The 16136-nt window shown below is 44.3% G+C and overlaps 1 long non-coding RNA gene across 1 annotated transcript; it reads left to right on the forward strand.

The window, feature by feature from the left end:
* The first annotated feature begins 2737 nt into the window (after positions 1-2737).
* LOC117441929 (uncharacterized) lies at positions 2738-13276 on the forward strand. The gene is made up of 3 exons (XR_004551467.2): positions 2738-2801; positions 6411-6461; positions 12975-13276. It is a non-coding gene; the product is annotated as an uncharacterized lncRNA (long non-coding RNA).
* Positions 13277-16136: the final 2860 nt, after the last annotated feature.

The following is a 16136-nucleotide window of genomic DNA, read 5'->3' on the forward strand; positions in this document are numbered from 1 at the left end:
GACTAGCTGCACCTTCACCAGCTTTGAGAACACTTTCATGATCAATCATTATAAAACACATCATATATATTATTCTGAAATGGACCAATCTGCACAACGACTACTTTCACTGTCTTTCACTATATTTAGATGAGAATACTTTTCTACTTTCACTTGAGGAACATTTTGAATACAGGACTTTTACTGTAACAGAGTACTTTTACTTTTACTCAAGAACAAGATCTGAGTACTTCTACTTTTACTCAAGTACAAGATCTGAGTACTTCTACTTTTACTCAAGAACAAGATCTGAGTACTTCTACTTTTACTCAAGTACAAGATCTGAGTACTTCTACTTTTACTCTCTGAGTACTTCTACTTTTACTCAAGAACAAGATCTGAGTACTTCTACTTTTACTCAAGTACAAGATCTGAGTACTTCTACTTTTACTCAAGAACAAGATCTGAGTACTTCTACTTTAACTCAAGTACAAGATCTGAGTACTTCTACTTTTACTCAAGAACAAGATCTGAGTACTTCTACTGTTACTCAAGTACAAGATCTGTGTACTTCTACTTTTACTGAAGCACAAGATCTGAGTACTTCTACTGTTACTCAAGAACAAGATCTGAGTACTTCTACTGTTACTCAAGTACAAGATCTGTGTACTTCTACTTTTACTGAAGCACAAGATCTGAGTACTTCTACTTTTACTCAAGTACCAGATCTGAGTACTTCTACTTTTACTCAAGTACAAGGTCTAAGTACTTCTACTTTAACTCAAGTATAATACCTGAGTACTTCTACTTTTACTCAAGTACCAGATCTGAGTACTTCTACTTTTACTCAAGTACAAGGTCTAAGTACTTCTACTTGAACTCAAGTATAATACCTGAGTACTTCTACTTTTACTCATTACAAGGTCTAAGTACTTCTACTTTTACTCAAGTACAAGGTCTAAGTACTTCTACTGTCGCTACTTTCACTATATTTTGATGAGAATACTTTCTACTTTCACTTGAGGAACATTTTGAATGCAGTACTTTTACTGTAACAAAGTATTCCTACACTCTGGTACTTCTACTTTTACTCAAGAACAAGATCTGAGTACTTCTACTTTTACTCAAGTACAAGATCTGAGTACTTCTACTTTTACTCAAGTACAAGATCTGAGTACTTCTACTTTTACTCAAGTACAAGATCCGAGTACTTCTACTTTTACTCAAGTACAAGATCTGAGTACTTCTACTTTGCTCAAGTACAATACCTCAGTACTTCTACTTTTACTCAAATACAAGATCTGAGTACTTCTACTTTTACTCAAGTACAAGATCTGAGTACTTCTACTTTTACTCAAGTACAAGATCCGAGTACTTCTACTTTTACTACAATACCTGAGTACTTCTACTTTTACTCAAGTACAAGATCGGAGTACTTCTACTTCTACTCAAGTACAAAATCTGAGTACTTCTACTTTGCTCAACTACAATACCCGAGTACTTCTACTTTTACTCAAGTACAAGACCTGAGTACTTCTACTTTCACTCAAGTACAATATCTGAGTACTTCTACTTTACTCAAGTACAAGATCTGAGTACTTCTACTTTTACTCAAGTACCACATCTGAGTACTTCTACTAAAGTACAAGACCTGAGTACTTATACTTTAACTCAAGTACAAGACCTGAGTACTTCTACTTTTACTCAAGTACAAGACCTGAGTACTTCTACTTTCACTCAAGTACAATATCTGAGTACTTCTACTTTACTCAAGTACAAGATCTGAGTACTTCTACTTTTACTCAAGTACCACATCTGAGTACTTCTACTAAAGTACAAGACCTGAGTACTTATACTTTAACTCAAGTACAAGACCTGAGTACTTCTACTTTCACTCAAGTACAATATCTGAGTACTTCTACTTTACTCAAGTACAAGATCTGAGTACTTCTACTTTTACTCAAGTACCACATCTGAGTACTTCTACTAAAGTACAAGACCTGAGTACTTATACTTTAACTCAAGTACAAGATCTGAGTACTTCTACTTTCACTCAAGTACAATATCTGAGTACTTCTACTTTTACTCAAGTACCACATCTGAGTACTTCTACTTTTACTCAAGTACAAGATCTGAGTACTTCTACTAAAGTACAAGACCTGAGTACTTATACTTTAACTCAAGTACAAGATCTGAGTACTTATACTTTAACTCAAGTACAAGATCTGAGTACTTCTACTTTCACTCAAGTACAATATCTGAGTACTTCTACTTTGCTCAAGTACAAGACCTGAGTACTTCTCCCCCTCTGGTCATGTATTAAACTGCTGCTTGTAGCTCTATTGAAGACGTAAATAAAGACACTGATGTTTTAAGAGTTTCTGTCCGACCACTAGATGGCCTCACTCCCCACGGCCTGAGCATCAGAGCATCTTCAACCAGTTTCATTAAGTTAAGATTGGGTTAAGATTAGGTTCTCCTTTAGACTAAATGTTCATGTGTTTTTCATAAAGGAACCGCTTAAGATATAAAAGATGTTAAGGCTCTATTTTCATGAGCAGAATAGTAAAGCACATTCTACTCTAAAGATGCAGCTAAACATAAAGAAAAACACATAAAATAGTGCACTAGAAATAGTTGTGTGCGGAGTTGCAGGAATACGCCAAATATACACATATAAAATGGATTAAAACACAATCAGAACGTGAAAGTATATACATAGGAAAGATATCATATTAATGGATGTGTTTGTCTGTCGTTCAGCAGGTAGGTAGGTCTGAGGAGGCTCTGAGGATGACGCCCTGAACCCTCCAGTATGTCAGGTGAGACACACACACACACACACACACACACACACACACACACACATCCCCCCAGACAGACATATAAGAAAATAAAATGTATAGTGTCCCTTGTGATATAACCGATCTTCCGAATCCCAATTCGACTTTTTATGCAATGAACACAAAATGTTTCTCCTGAATGATGTCCGTCGTCAAACTAGAAATGTTTCTGAAACAACAACTACATCTTTACTAGACACTAAAACCCAAATGCAAACGTGTCAGGTGTAGAATGAGAGTAGGACACAGCAGCGTTGCACACACTGGGAATGTACCATGATTGATTGTGTCTTAGACGAGAAACACAAATGAAGACTATGAGAAAATGCAATTAAGACTTTTATAAAACTGGGAAATATGCAAAATGTTGCTGTTGCTAGGAGACAGCGCTCTGCTCAAAAGATAAGAGAGGTCTTTCCGGGACTTGAACCGGTGACCTTCGGGATCCTGAGTCCCTTATGGACTTTACCATCACTGCTCTCGAAATATAGGGGACGTGCAAAGGTTCGCTAGAATGATAATTAACAGATAGAAAATGCAGCGTGACAGAGGTAGGTAGAACACAGGGGGGAAAACACACACACACACACACACACACACACACACACACACACACACACACACACAGTGATGACCTTCCCTGAACCGTCTGTATTCCAGCCTCTGGTTTGATGTGTTTGTTACGGAGGCTAACGGGTGCTAACGTGCTACAACATCCCAAAACTCTCCATCGGGAGAAACTGCAGCTCCAGAAAGGAAGCAGATATAAAAACACAAAGGTTCCACATGAAGAAACATCTCCAGCAGCTTGACAACACGTGCAGCGTTTAGAGGACATTCAGCAGCTTGAGGACACATGCTGGGAGACCAGGGGACACTAAAGAGTGACGCACACAGCTGGGAGACCAGGGGACACTAAAGAGTGAGGCACACAGCTGGGAGACCAGGGGACACTAAAGAGTGACGCACACAGCTGGGAGACCAGGGGACACTAAAGAGTGACGCACACAGCTGGGAGACCAGGGGACACTAAAGAGTGACGCACACAGCTGGAGACCAGGGGACACTAAAGAGTGACGCACACACACAGCTGGGAGACCAGGCGACACTAAAGAGTGACGCACACAGCTGGAGACCAGGGGACACTAAAGAGTGACGCACACAGCTGGGAGGCCAGGGGACATTCAAAAGTGACACACACAGCTGGGAGACCAGGCGACACTAAAGAGTGACGCACACAGCTGGGAGACCAGGGGACACTAAAGAGTGACGCACACAGCTGGGAGACCAGGGGACACTAAAGAGTGACGCACACAGCTGGGAGACCAGGGGACATTAAAAAGTGACGCACACAGCTGGGAGACCAGGGGACACTAAAGAGTGACGCACACAGCTGGGAGACCAGGGGACACTAAAGAGTGAGGCACACAGCTGGGAGACCAGGGGACACTAAAGAGTGACGCACACAGCTGGGAGACCAGGGGACACTAAAGAGTGACGCACACAGCTGGGAGACCAGGGGACACTAAAGAGTGACGCACACAGCTGGAGACCAGGGGACACTAAAGAGTGACGCACACACACAGCTGGGAGACCAGGCGACACTAAAGAGTGACGCACACAGCTGGAGACCAGGGGACACTAAAGAGTGACGCACACAGCTGGGAGGCCAGGGGACATTCAAAAGTGACACACACAGCTGGGAGACCAGGCGACACTAAAGAGTGACGCACACAGCTGGGAGACCAGGGGACACTAAAGAGTGACGCACACAGCTGGGAGACCAGGGGACACTAAAGAGTGACGCACACAGCTGGGAGACCAGGGGACATTAAAAAGTGACGCACACAGCTGGGAGACCAGGGGACACTAAAGAGTGACGCACACAGCTGGGAGACCAGGGGACACTAAAGAGTGAGGCACACAGCTGGGAGACCAGGGGACACTAAAGAGTGACGCACACAGCTGGGAGACCAGGGGACACTAAAGAGTGACGCACACAGCTGGGAGACCAGGGGACACTAAAGAGTGACGCACACAGCTGGGAGACCAGGGGACACTAAAGAGTGAGGCACACAGCTGGGAGACCAGGGGACACTAAAGAGTGAAACACACAGCTGGGAGACCAGGGGACACTAAAGAGTGACGCACACAGCTAGGAGACCAGGGGACACTAAAGAGTGACGCACACAGCTGGAGACCAGGGGACACTAAAGAGTGACGCACACAGCTGGGAGGCCAGGGGACATTCAAAAGTGACGCACACAGCTGGGAGACCAGGGGACACTAAAGAGTGACGCACACAGCTAGGAGACCAGGGGACACTAAAGAGTGACGCACACAGCTAGGAGACCAGGGGACATTAAAAAGTGACGCACACAGCTGGGAGACCAGGGGACACTAAAGAGTGACGCACACAGCTGGGAGACCAGGGGACACTAAAGAGTGAGGCACACAGCTGGGAGACCAGGGGACACTAAAGAGTGACGCACACAGCTGGGAGACCAGGGGACACTAAAGAGTGACGCACACAGCTGGAGACCAGGGGACACTAAAGAGTGACGCACACAGCTGGGAGACCAGGGGACACTAAAGAGTGACGCACACAGCTGGGAGACCAGGGGACATTAAAAAGTGACGCACACAGCTGGGAGACCAGGGGACACTAAAGAGTGACGCACACAGCTGGGAGACCAGGGGACACTAAAGAGTGATGCACACAGCTGGGAGACCAGGGGACACTAAAGAGTGACGCACACAGCTGGGAGACCAGGGGACATTAAAAAGTGACGCACACAGCTGGGAGACCAGGGGACACTAAAGAGTGACGCACACAGCTAGGAGACCAGGGAACATTAAAAAGTGACGCACACAGCTGGGAGACCAGGGGACACTAAAGAGTGACGCACACAGCTGGGAGACCAGGGGACACTAAAGAGTGAGGCACACAGCTGGGAGACCAGGGGACACTAAAGAGTGACGCACACAGCTGGGAGACCAGGGGACACTAAAGAGTGACGCACACAGCTGGGAGACCAGGGGACACTAAAGAGTGACGCACACAGCTGGGAGACCAGGGGACACTAAAGAGTGACGCACACAGCTGGGAGACCAGGGGACACTAAAGAGTGACGCACACAGCTGGGAGACCAGGGGACACTAAAGAGTGACGCACACAGCTGGGAGACCAGGGGACAGTAAAGAGTGACGCACAAAAAAATTGGACCAAAATAAAAGTTGACAAAAAAAAAATTGGACCAAAATCAAAGTTGACTAAAACCAAAAAGTTGAACATTTTCTTTTTTACCAAAATAGAAAAAAAGGTTCACAAACAAAAGTTTACCTAAAAAGAAGTATAGGGAAAGCAGGGGTGTTGTCAAGTTGCTGACGATGTTTCTTCATGAGTTTTGGAACATCAGTGTTCTCTACCTGCATCCTTTCCGAAGCGGCTTCTCCTGAAGAAGAGCTCCTGCTGCCGCTCGGTCGCACCCGCTTGCCTCCACAGTGTGTGGCGTGAAAAGCAGAGGAGGCTGCTCTCTGGAAACACGGAGCTCTTTCTTTAAAAAGTTCCTCTCCCATCTATTTTAGAGCCAGCAGAAAATGGCTCCCCCGGCTGGAAAGACGAGGCCATTCAGAATGGTAATATTATCCTCCTCTCCGCTGCTTCTCCTCTGAATCTCACTCTTTAACCTCCTGCTTATGATGTCGTGGAAAACATGAATTGTGCATTAACTCTGTTTCGCTCTGATAACTCAGGTAAGTATTCATTTAGAGAAATGTGTTTCTCTTTTTCAGACCACCTCTCTCCACACATATCCAAAAACAATGCGCCTGCTTGCCACTCCAACAGTACATAACACATTACAGCCTAATAATGATAGCTTCTCTGTATCGCCTCGTTCACACATTAAATCAACAATACAAATACAACTACAGATTATTTAAGCATTTCGTTCCAATGTGATTTAAAATGTTCAGGTTTTACACCTCCTATGAAATGTAGACTACATCTTAGGGATGTCCCGATCACCTTTTTTTGCTTCCGATTCCGATCAATTTATTTTGACAATCTGCCGATACCGATTTTTCCCGATCCGATCTTTATGCAATGCATTAAAGGTGGGGTAGGTAAGTTTGAGAAACCGGCTCGAGATCTCTAGAATTTGAAAATACACAACCGGAGAAAATCTGCCACTTCCTCACAGAGCCCCTCCCCCAACACACACGAACGCGCACATGACCAATGAGGGCACGAGATAAGTGTGTGCCCCGATGGAAGGCTGACAGGCAGGTAGGCCATCCAATCCGTTTAGCCGTACTTTTTACAGTATTACGGCTTCTACAGATGACATTTTTTTATGGATTTGTTGTCGAAGCACTTCAGATATTCATTGCTATCGGATGTTAAGAGCATTCCATGGAATATAACAAAAAGTGTATCTCGAGCCGGTTTCTGAAACTTACCTACCCCGCCTTTAAGAGAGAAAAAAGCATTCAAGTTGTCCGTTAAAGTTATTTTTTTATTTAAATGATAGTACCCAACGATCCATTCTATCCAACATGGATATAGCTTCTTTTGTTCACAGCAGCTTTGGATCAGTTCAGTTGCATTGGATCGGAACTAAATAAAGCTTATCGATGGTCCACCACAAAATAACCATGTAAACAAATTGAGTGAGATAGTGCAGGAACAAAACAAAGATAACTCTACTGGAAAGAGGTAGCTTGACTAGCTTCACACGTTCACATTCAGTCACAAATAATAAAATAAAAATGTGTCTGAGTGCAGAATTCTAGCCTTAAGACGAACTAGTCTAGTATTAATGCAATGAACAACAGCAGCTTAACATAACATGAATAAACAAAGCATTATATTTCCATCTGACTGGAGTAACACAATTCAATAGTAATCGGCAGCGAACCACTTCTTTTTGTTATTCTGCCTAGAGTGGTGCTCTGTGTGAACGGGTGAACGACATGTACGTAAAGCGCTTTGAGGGGTCTTAGAGACTGGATAACGCGCTTTATAAGTACAGTCCATTTACCATTTATTGTAGTAAAATGTGCACAATGGTATTCATGCTTGAACATATATTTGTATTCAATTCAATTGTATTTTCAATTTAACTTTTTATGTAGGTATATTTATTTTATTTATTATTAGACACTTTTATTTATCCGTTTGTTTAAATCTCTGTATTTTTATTTATTTAACATTTGTATGGCAAACTCAAATGTATTATGTTATTTAATATTATTATTATTGGACATTTGTACTTTTTAATCTTTTTATTGTACGTTATTACTTCTTATATTATATACATATTTTTACCTGATTTTATTTATTTGTATTGGAAACTTTACTTAATTTTTCCCTTGTGTTTATATTAACATTTTGACTATATTTATATTATTATTACATTTGTATTTTAATTATTTTTGGATCTTTTTATTGCACATTCTTACCTTAACTAATATAAATATTTATTATAAGTGGACACTTTACTTAATTTGTTGTATGTTTATATTAATATCTTTATTTAATATAACCTGAGAGGAATTAGAAAAGTCCCCACTTATCGGAGCGATCAATAAAAGCGCCGGGCGCTCAGACAGGGAACTAAAGTCTCTGATTAACAGTTTGCTCTGCGTCGAGACTCTGAACGAGATTAGCCCACGAAGAGGACTTGACCTGAACTAACTGGTACACACACACACACCACACACACACACACACACACACACACACACACACACACAGCTCACATGAACACACACACACACACACAGCTCACATGAACACACAGCTCACATGAACACACACACACACACACACACGTGAACACACACACACACAGCTCACGTGAACACACACACACAGCTCACATGAACACACACAGCTCACATGAACACACAGCTCACATGAACACACACACACACGAACACACACACGTGAACACACACACACAGCTCACGTGAACACACACACACACAGCTCACATGAACACACACACACACACAGCTCACATGAACACACACACACACACACAGCTCACATGAACACACACACACACACACACACACAGCTCACATGAACACACACACATATCACATGAACACACACACACACACACACAGGTCACATGAACACACACACACAGTTCACATGAACACACACACACACACACAGCTCACATGAACACACACACACAGTTCACATGAACACACACACACACACAGCTCACATGAAACACACACACACAGCTCACATGAACACATACACACACACACACACAGGTCACATGAACACACACACACACATCAACACACACACAGTTCACATGAACACACACACACACACACACACACACACACAGTTCACATGAACACACACACACACAGCTCACATGAACACACACACACACACACACACACACACACACACAGTGATGACCTTCCCTGAACCGTCTGTATTCCAGCCTCTGGTTTGATGTGTTTGTTACGGAGGCTAACGGGTGCTAACGTGCTACAACATCCCAAAACTCTCCATCGGGAGAAACTGCAGCTCCAGAAAGGAAGCGGATATAAAAACACAAAGGTTCCACATGAAGAAACATCTCCAGCAGCTTGACAACACGTGCAGCGTTTAGAGGACATCCAGCAGCTTGAGGACACATGCTGGGAGACCAGGGGACACTAAAGAGTGACGCACACAGCTTGGAGACCAGGGGACACTAAAGAGTGACGCACACAGCTGGGAGACCAGGGGACACTAAAGAGTGACGCACACAGCTGGGAGACCAGGGGACACTAAAGAGTGACGCACACAGCTGGGAGACCAGGGGACACTAAAGAGTGACGCACACAGCTGGGAGACCAGGGGACACTAAAGAGTGACGCACACAGCTGGGAGACCAGGGGACACTAAAGAGTGACGCACACAGCTGGGAGACCAGGGGACACTAAAGAGTGACGCACACAGCTGGGAGACCAGGGGACACTAAAGAGTGACGCACACAGCTGGGAGACCAGGGGACACTAAAGAGAGACACACACAGCTGGGAGACCAGGGGACACTAAAGAGTGTCGCACACAGCTGGGAGACCAGGGGACACTAAAGAGTGACGCACACAGCTGGGAGACCAGGGGACACTAAAGAGTGACGCACACAGCTGGGAGACCAGGGGACACTAAAGAGTGACGCACACAGCTGGAGACCAGGGGACACTAAAGATTGACGCACACAGCTGGGAGACCAGGGGACACTAAAGAGTGACGCACACAGCTGGGAAACCAAGGGACATTAAAGAGTGAAGCACACAGCTGGGAGACCAGGGGACACTAAAGAGTGACGCACACAGCTGGGAGACCAGGGGACACTAAAGAGTGACGCACACAGCTGGGAGACCAGGGGACAGTAAAGAGTGACACACACAGCTGGGAGACCAGGGGACACTAAAGAGTGACGCACACAGCTGGGAAACCAAGGGACATTAAAGAGTGAAGCACACAGCTGGGAGACCAGGGGACACTAAAGAGTGACGCACACAGCTGGGAGACCAGGGGACACTAAAGAGTGACGCACACAGCTGGGAGACCAGGGGACACTAAAGAGTGACCTACACAGCTGGGAGACCAGGGGACACTAAAGAGTGACGCACACAGCTGGGAGACCAGGGGACACTAAAGAGTGACGCACACAGCTGGGAGACCAGGGGACACTAAAGAGAGACACACACAGCTGGGAGACCAGGGGACAGTAAAGAGAGACACACACAGCTGGGAGACCAGGGGACACTAAAGAGTGACGCACACAGCTGGGAAACCAAGGGACACTAAAGAGTGTCGCACACAGCTGGGAGACCAGGGGACACTAAAGAGTGACGCACACAGCTGGAGACCAGGGGACACTAAAGAGTGACGCACACAGCTGGGAGACCAGGGGACACTAAAGAGTGACGCACACAGCTGGGAGACCAGGGGACACTAAAGAGTGACGCACACAGCTGGGAGACCAGGGGACACTAAAGAGTGACGCACACAGCTGGGAGACCAGGGGACAGTAAAGAGAGACACACACAGCTGGGAGACCAGGGGACACTAAAGAGTGACGCACACAGCTGGGAAACCAAGGGACATTAAAGAGTGAAGCACACAGCTGGGAGACCAGGGGACACTAAAGAGTGACGCACACAGCTGGGAGACCAGGGGACACTAAAGAGTGACGCACACAGCTGGGAGACCAGGGGACACTAAAGAGTGACGTACACAGCTGGGAGACCAGGGGACACTAAAGAGTGACGCACACAGCTGGGAGACCAGGGGACACTAAAGAGTGACGCACACAGCTGGGAGACCAGGGGACACTAAAGAGTGACGCACACAGCTGGGAGACCAGGGGACACTAAAGAGTGACGCACACAGCTGGGAGACCAGGGGACACTAAAGAGTGACGCACACAGCTGGGAGACCAGGGGACAGTAAAGAGAGACACACACAGCTGGGAGACCAGGGGACACTAAAGAGTGACGCACACAGCTGGGAAACCAAGGGACATTAAAGAGTGAAGCACACAGCTGGGAGACCAGGGGACACTAAAGAGTGACGCACACAGCTGGGAGACCAGGGGACACTAAAGAGTGACGCACACAGCTGGGAGACCAGGGGACACTAAAGAGTGACCTACACAGCTGGGAGACCAGGGGACACTAAAGAGTGACGCACACAGCTGGGAGACCAGGGGACAGTAAAGAGAGACACACACAGCTGGGAGACCAGGGGACACTAAAGAGTGACGTACACAGCTGGGAGACCAGGGGACACTAAAGAGTGACGCACACAGCTGGGAGACCAGGGGACACTAAAGAGTGACGCACACAGCTGGGAGACCAGGGGACACTAAAGAGTGACGCACACAGCTGGGAGACCAGGGGACAGTAAAGAGAGACACACACAGCTGGGAGACCAGGGGACACTAAAGAGTGACGTACACAGCTGGGAGACCAGGGGACACTAAAGAGTGACGCACACAGCTGGGAGACCAGGGGACACTAAAGAGTGACGCACACAGCTGGGAGACCAGGGGACACTAAAGAGTGACGCACACAGCTGGGAGACCAGGGGACACTAAAGAGTGACGCACACAGCTGGAGACCAGGGGACACTAAAGAGTGACGCACACAGCTGGAGACCAGGGGACACTAAAAAAAATAGTTGCAGACAAAAAAAGAACATTTGGCAACAAAACAAGTAACAGTTGATGACAAAAAAAGGAAATAAGAAATTGTTGACGATAAAAAGAAAAAAATTAACAAAAAATGAAGTTGACAAAAAAAGTTGACCCAAAAAAAGGTAAAAATTGAAGTTCACTAAAAATGTGTTGAAAATAAAATAAAAGTTGACTGTAAATAAGTTGACCAAAAAAAAAGTTTACAAAAATGAAAGTTGACTAAAATAAAGGTTAAGAAATCGTTGTCGATAAAAAAAAAAAAAAAGAATGACAAGAAAAGTTGAGCAAAATAGAAGTTGACTCAAGAAAAAAGTTGCAATAAACAAACAATTGACAAAAAACTAAAAATTGAGGGGAAAAAGCGAAATTATGAAAAACGAAATTGTTGAAGACAAAAAAAATAAAACAAAAAGGAAAGTTTACAAAGAAACGAAGTTCACAAAAAAAGGCAGTTAAAAAAAGAAAAGTTGACTATTAATAAGATGACCAAAATAAAAGTTAAGAAATCGTTGTCGATAAAAAGAAAAAGAATAACAAAAAAATGTAACCCAAAAAAAAGTTGAGCAAAAAACAAATAAATAAACAAAAATTGACAAAAAACATAAATTTGACTATAAAAAAGTTGACCAAAATAAAAATTGGCAAAAAAAGGGAAATTATGAAAAAAGAAAATGAAACAAAAATCAAATTTCACAAAAGCCAGAAGTGTTGTCAAATTGCTGACGATGTTTCTTCATGAGTTTTGGAACATCAGTGTTCTCTACCTGCATCCTTTCCGAAGCGGCTTCTCCTGAAGAAGAGCTCCTGCTGCCGCTCGGTCGCACCCGCTTGCCTCCACAGTGTGTGGCGTGAAAAGCAGAGGAGGCTGCTCTCTGGAAACACGGAGCTCTTTCTTTAAAAAGTTCCTCTCCCATCTATTTTAGAGCCAGCAGAAAATGGCTCCCCCGGCTGGAAAGACGAGGCCATTCAGAATGGTAATATTATCCTCCTCTCCGCTGCTTCTCCTCTGAATCTCACTCTTTAACCTCCTGCTTATGATGTCGTGGAAAACATGAATTTGTGCATTAACTCTGTTTCGCTCTGATAACTCAGGTAAGTATTCATTTAGAGAAATGTGTAAGAAAGTTGTTGGTTTGTGAGATTTGAACGCACATGTCGCTGAGGACACATCATAATGTATTGCATCTCTTTCTCTTTCTGCTTTCCTCACTCGCCACTGTGAAAGGTTTTACATGCATGATGGTGATGCATTCAGGGACCCTTCACTCCTGTTGTTACATTATAAATGGCATCACGTGCTGACAATGAATTTTGATAAAGCCTAGGATAAAACATCAGATTTAAACAGGTTTCTCTACGAGTTCCTTGCAGCTTGTTCCCTCTCTGTGTAAATAGATGTCTGAATTTAGGGGTCGACCGATTATCGGGGCCGATATTCCGCATTTGACCGATTATCGGTATCGGCCTTTTTTTATCAAATTGCCGATAACACTTTGGCTCTGATGCGGCCGTTTCTCTGGCTGCAGTCACCACTCTGTGCACACGAGCAATGTCCCGCCCACAGCTCTCTCTGATAGGCTATTACCGAAGTGTCAATCAACACTGAAGGCTTTCCGGGCGGGAGCCAGCCAGAGAGGCGGGACCTTCTCAGATTACAGGCAGGTGCGAAAGAACGCAGACAGAAGCAAGCAGCAGGGCTGAGCGGCAGAGCCATACATGTGTTAAGTCTAAAGTCAATAAACATCCCAATCCCCTAGGCCAGGGGTTCCCAACCTTTTTTCCCAAGGGCCCCCCCAAATGACTCCTGTTGGAAGTTGCGCCCCCCCCCCCCCCCCCCCACACACACACACACACACACACAAGGGGTGGGGGGCGCAACAGCGGTAATTAAAGTTTAAAAGTCTCAAAATGCTACAACTACTGTCACAGACTGGATGAATGTGAAGTGTGTTGTTAAAGGAGGATGAAAGCGTAGTCAAGGAGCTGTTGGAGCGACTTTGATGGTTATTGGACTCAGGATTAATTCAGCTGGATTCCCGCTGAATGAAGAAATGAAAGGACGGCGCAAGTGGAAACAATTCACAAAGGGATTAAACTGTTTAAAACACAGCCGGATTTTGCCGATGTGTTTATCTGGATTCAAAAGTCGTAAATAATCTACAAAATGGAGGAGACCGATCTGATCGGAGCAACTGACAAATAATCCAACTGAAACCGGCGTGGACGATGACTGTGTTTTAAACATGCGCTTATCCAGCAAAGCCTGGTTTGGACACTTTACGGGCAGAAGAAACATTTCTATAGAAAGAATTATACATTTCTGTCTTTTTATGCCTTTAATACTAACTGGAATTTTTATTCAAATTAATTGGTCAATTATTTTTTATATTTTATTGTAATGTAGAGACAAGGCTTTTAGTGACAATCATGTATTGCTTTACAATTATATGTATACATTTTTTTTTTAAAAGTCTAAATATGATATTTGGCCTCAAATCATCTGAGGCCTGGCGCCCCCCCTGCGATCTTTGGCACCCCCCAAGGGGGGCGCGCCCCCCAGGTTGGGAACCACTGCCCTATGCTGAAGTTGCAAAAACACCACGATCTTATGATCCAGTTCTATCAGTTTCCCAGTTACACAGGGACGCGGGAAGTCAGTCAGAGGTGGGGTGCGTGGAGCGTCTCGCAGCGGGGGGGGGGGGGGGGAGTGGAGCCTCGCAGTTTTTCAGGTTGATCTGTGAAGCTCAATAGCTAGCCAACATGTATCTAGCAAATGTTTAGCAAAATATTAGAAGTGAGGCTACTAGACTAACGTTAGGTCTACTGTAATAGCCTCACTTTTAATAGTTAGCCAAACATTAGCTAGCAGTCGTGTTTTGCAGTTGCTCGCAGCTTATTGGGATTTTATGCTGGATAGACAGGCATTGGTTTGATATAATAAATTAAGCATTATTGTTAGTTAAGCATGTCAGCCTGCAGCCCCACTTCCTGCCTCTCTAACTCACTGCAGAAGGCTGCACTAAAGAAAAGGGCACAGAGAGGAAACCAGTTGTAAGATGTTTAAAAGTTCATTAAACATAATATAGGCTTACATGCATTTCAAAGAAGTTGAGTTTGTGTTATTCTACATTTTGACACCAAGATTTTCTGATTTTACTGCAAACGTATATCGGTTCCAAATATCGGTTATCGGTCTCCTTGATTACTAATAATCGGTATCGGCCTTGAAAAAGCCATATCGGTCGATCCCTCGTCTGCAGGTTTAACACGTTTTAAATACGGATCTAAAAACTGGTATTAGGAGAGACCAAGTTTCAAAAGCTCACAACATGTTGGTAGTCTTTAAGTGTACATTTAAATGGAGGTTAAATCCTCATTAATATTAATCTACTTATATGATGTTGTATATTTGTATATTGTCGTGCCTAAGTCAGCCCTTGCCCTCGGCACATGTTACAAACCCCATCTTGTGATCTCAGGCATCAGCTACCTGCATCTCAGAGAGCAGAGACAGAAAGGGAGTTTACCCAGCATGCCTTGCAGATGAACGTGTACCAGTGAGTCTCTGAACAATGAGTGAAGGCCACCCTGCCCTGGCGTACAGCGTGCAGTGACGAGTCAATACTTTACAGTTGGTAACAAAGCTGTTTTCATTTACCATCTACATCTGAATGTAATCAGAATCAGAATATCTGTACCCGTCCCACGGAGGGGACATTTGCATTTGTTGCAGCAAGAAGAAAGAACCAAAGAAAGCTTAATGTTAATTAAGAAGCATGCTTACAACATGTTAAAGATACATACATTACACGATTGACCAAATAAATACGCATCCTGTAACAATTCTGAGATATATCCAGGGTGGGAGGGTTACTTTGTAAATGATCATTTACTGATTACTGAATACATGGCTCTGGAAGTAATCCGAATACAGTTACAGTTACGTGTCTTAAAAAAGTAATCAGATTACTTTTGGATTACTTTCTTTTTCCATCACAGATGGATGTTTTGGTGAACAGGAGACACAAAAAGCAAAAGGAAACTGAACGTGTTTTACTGTTTTAATGGCGTATCAAGAGCACACT

The sequence above is a fragment of the Pseudochaenichthys georgianus genome, unplaced genomic scaffold (genome assembly GCF_902827115.2).
Source record: "Pseudochaenichthys georgianus unplaced genomic scaffold, fPseGeo1.2 scaffold_2175_arrow_ctg1, whole genome shotgun sequence".
In the NCBI taxonomy this organism is placed as follows: Eukaryota; Metazoa; Chordata; class Actinopteri; order Perciformes; family Channichthyidae; genus Pseudochaenichthys; species Pseudochaenichthys georgianus.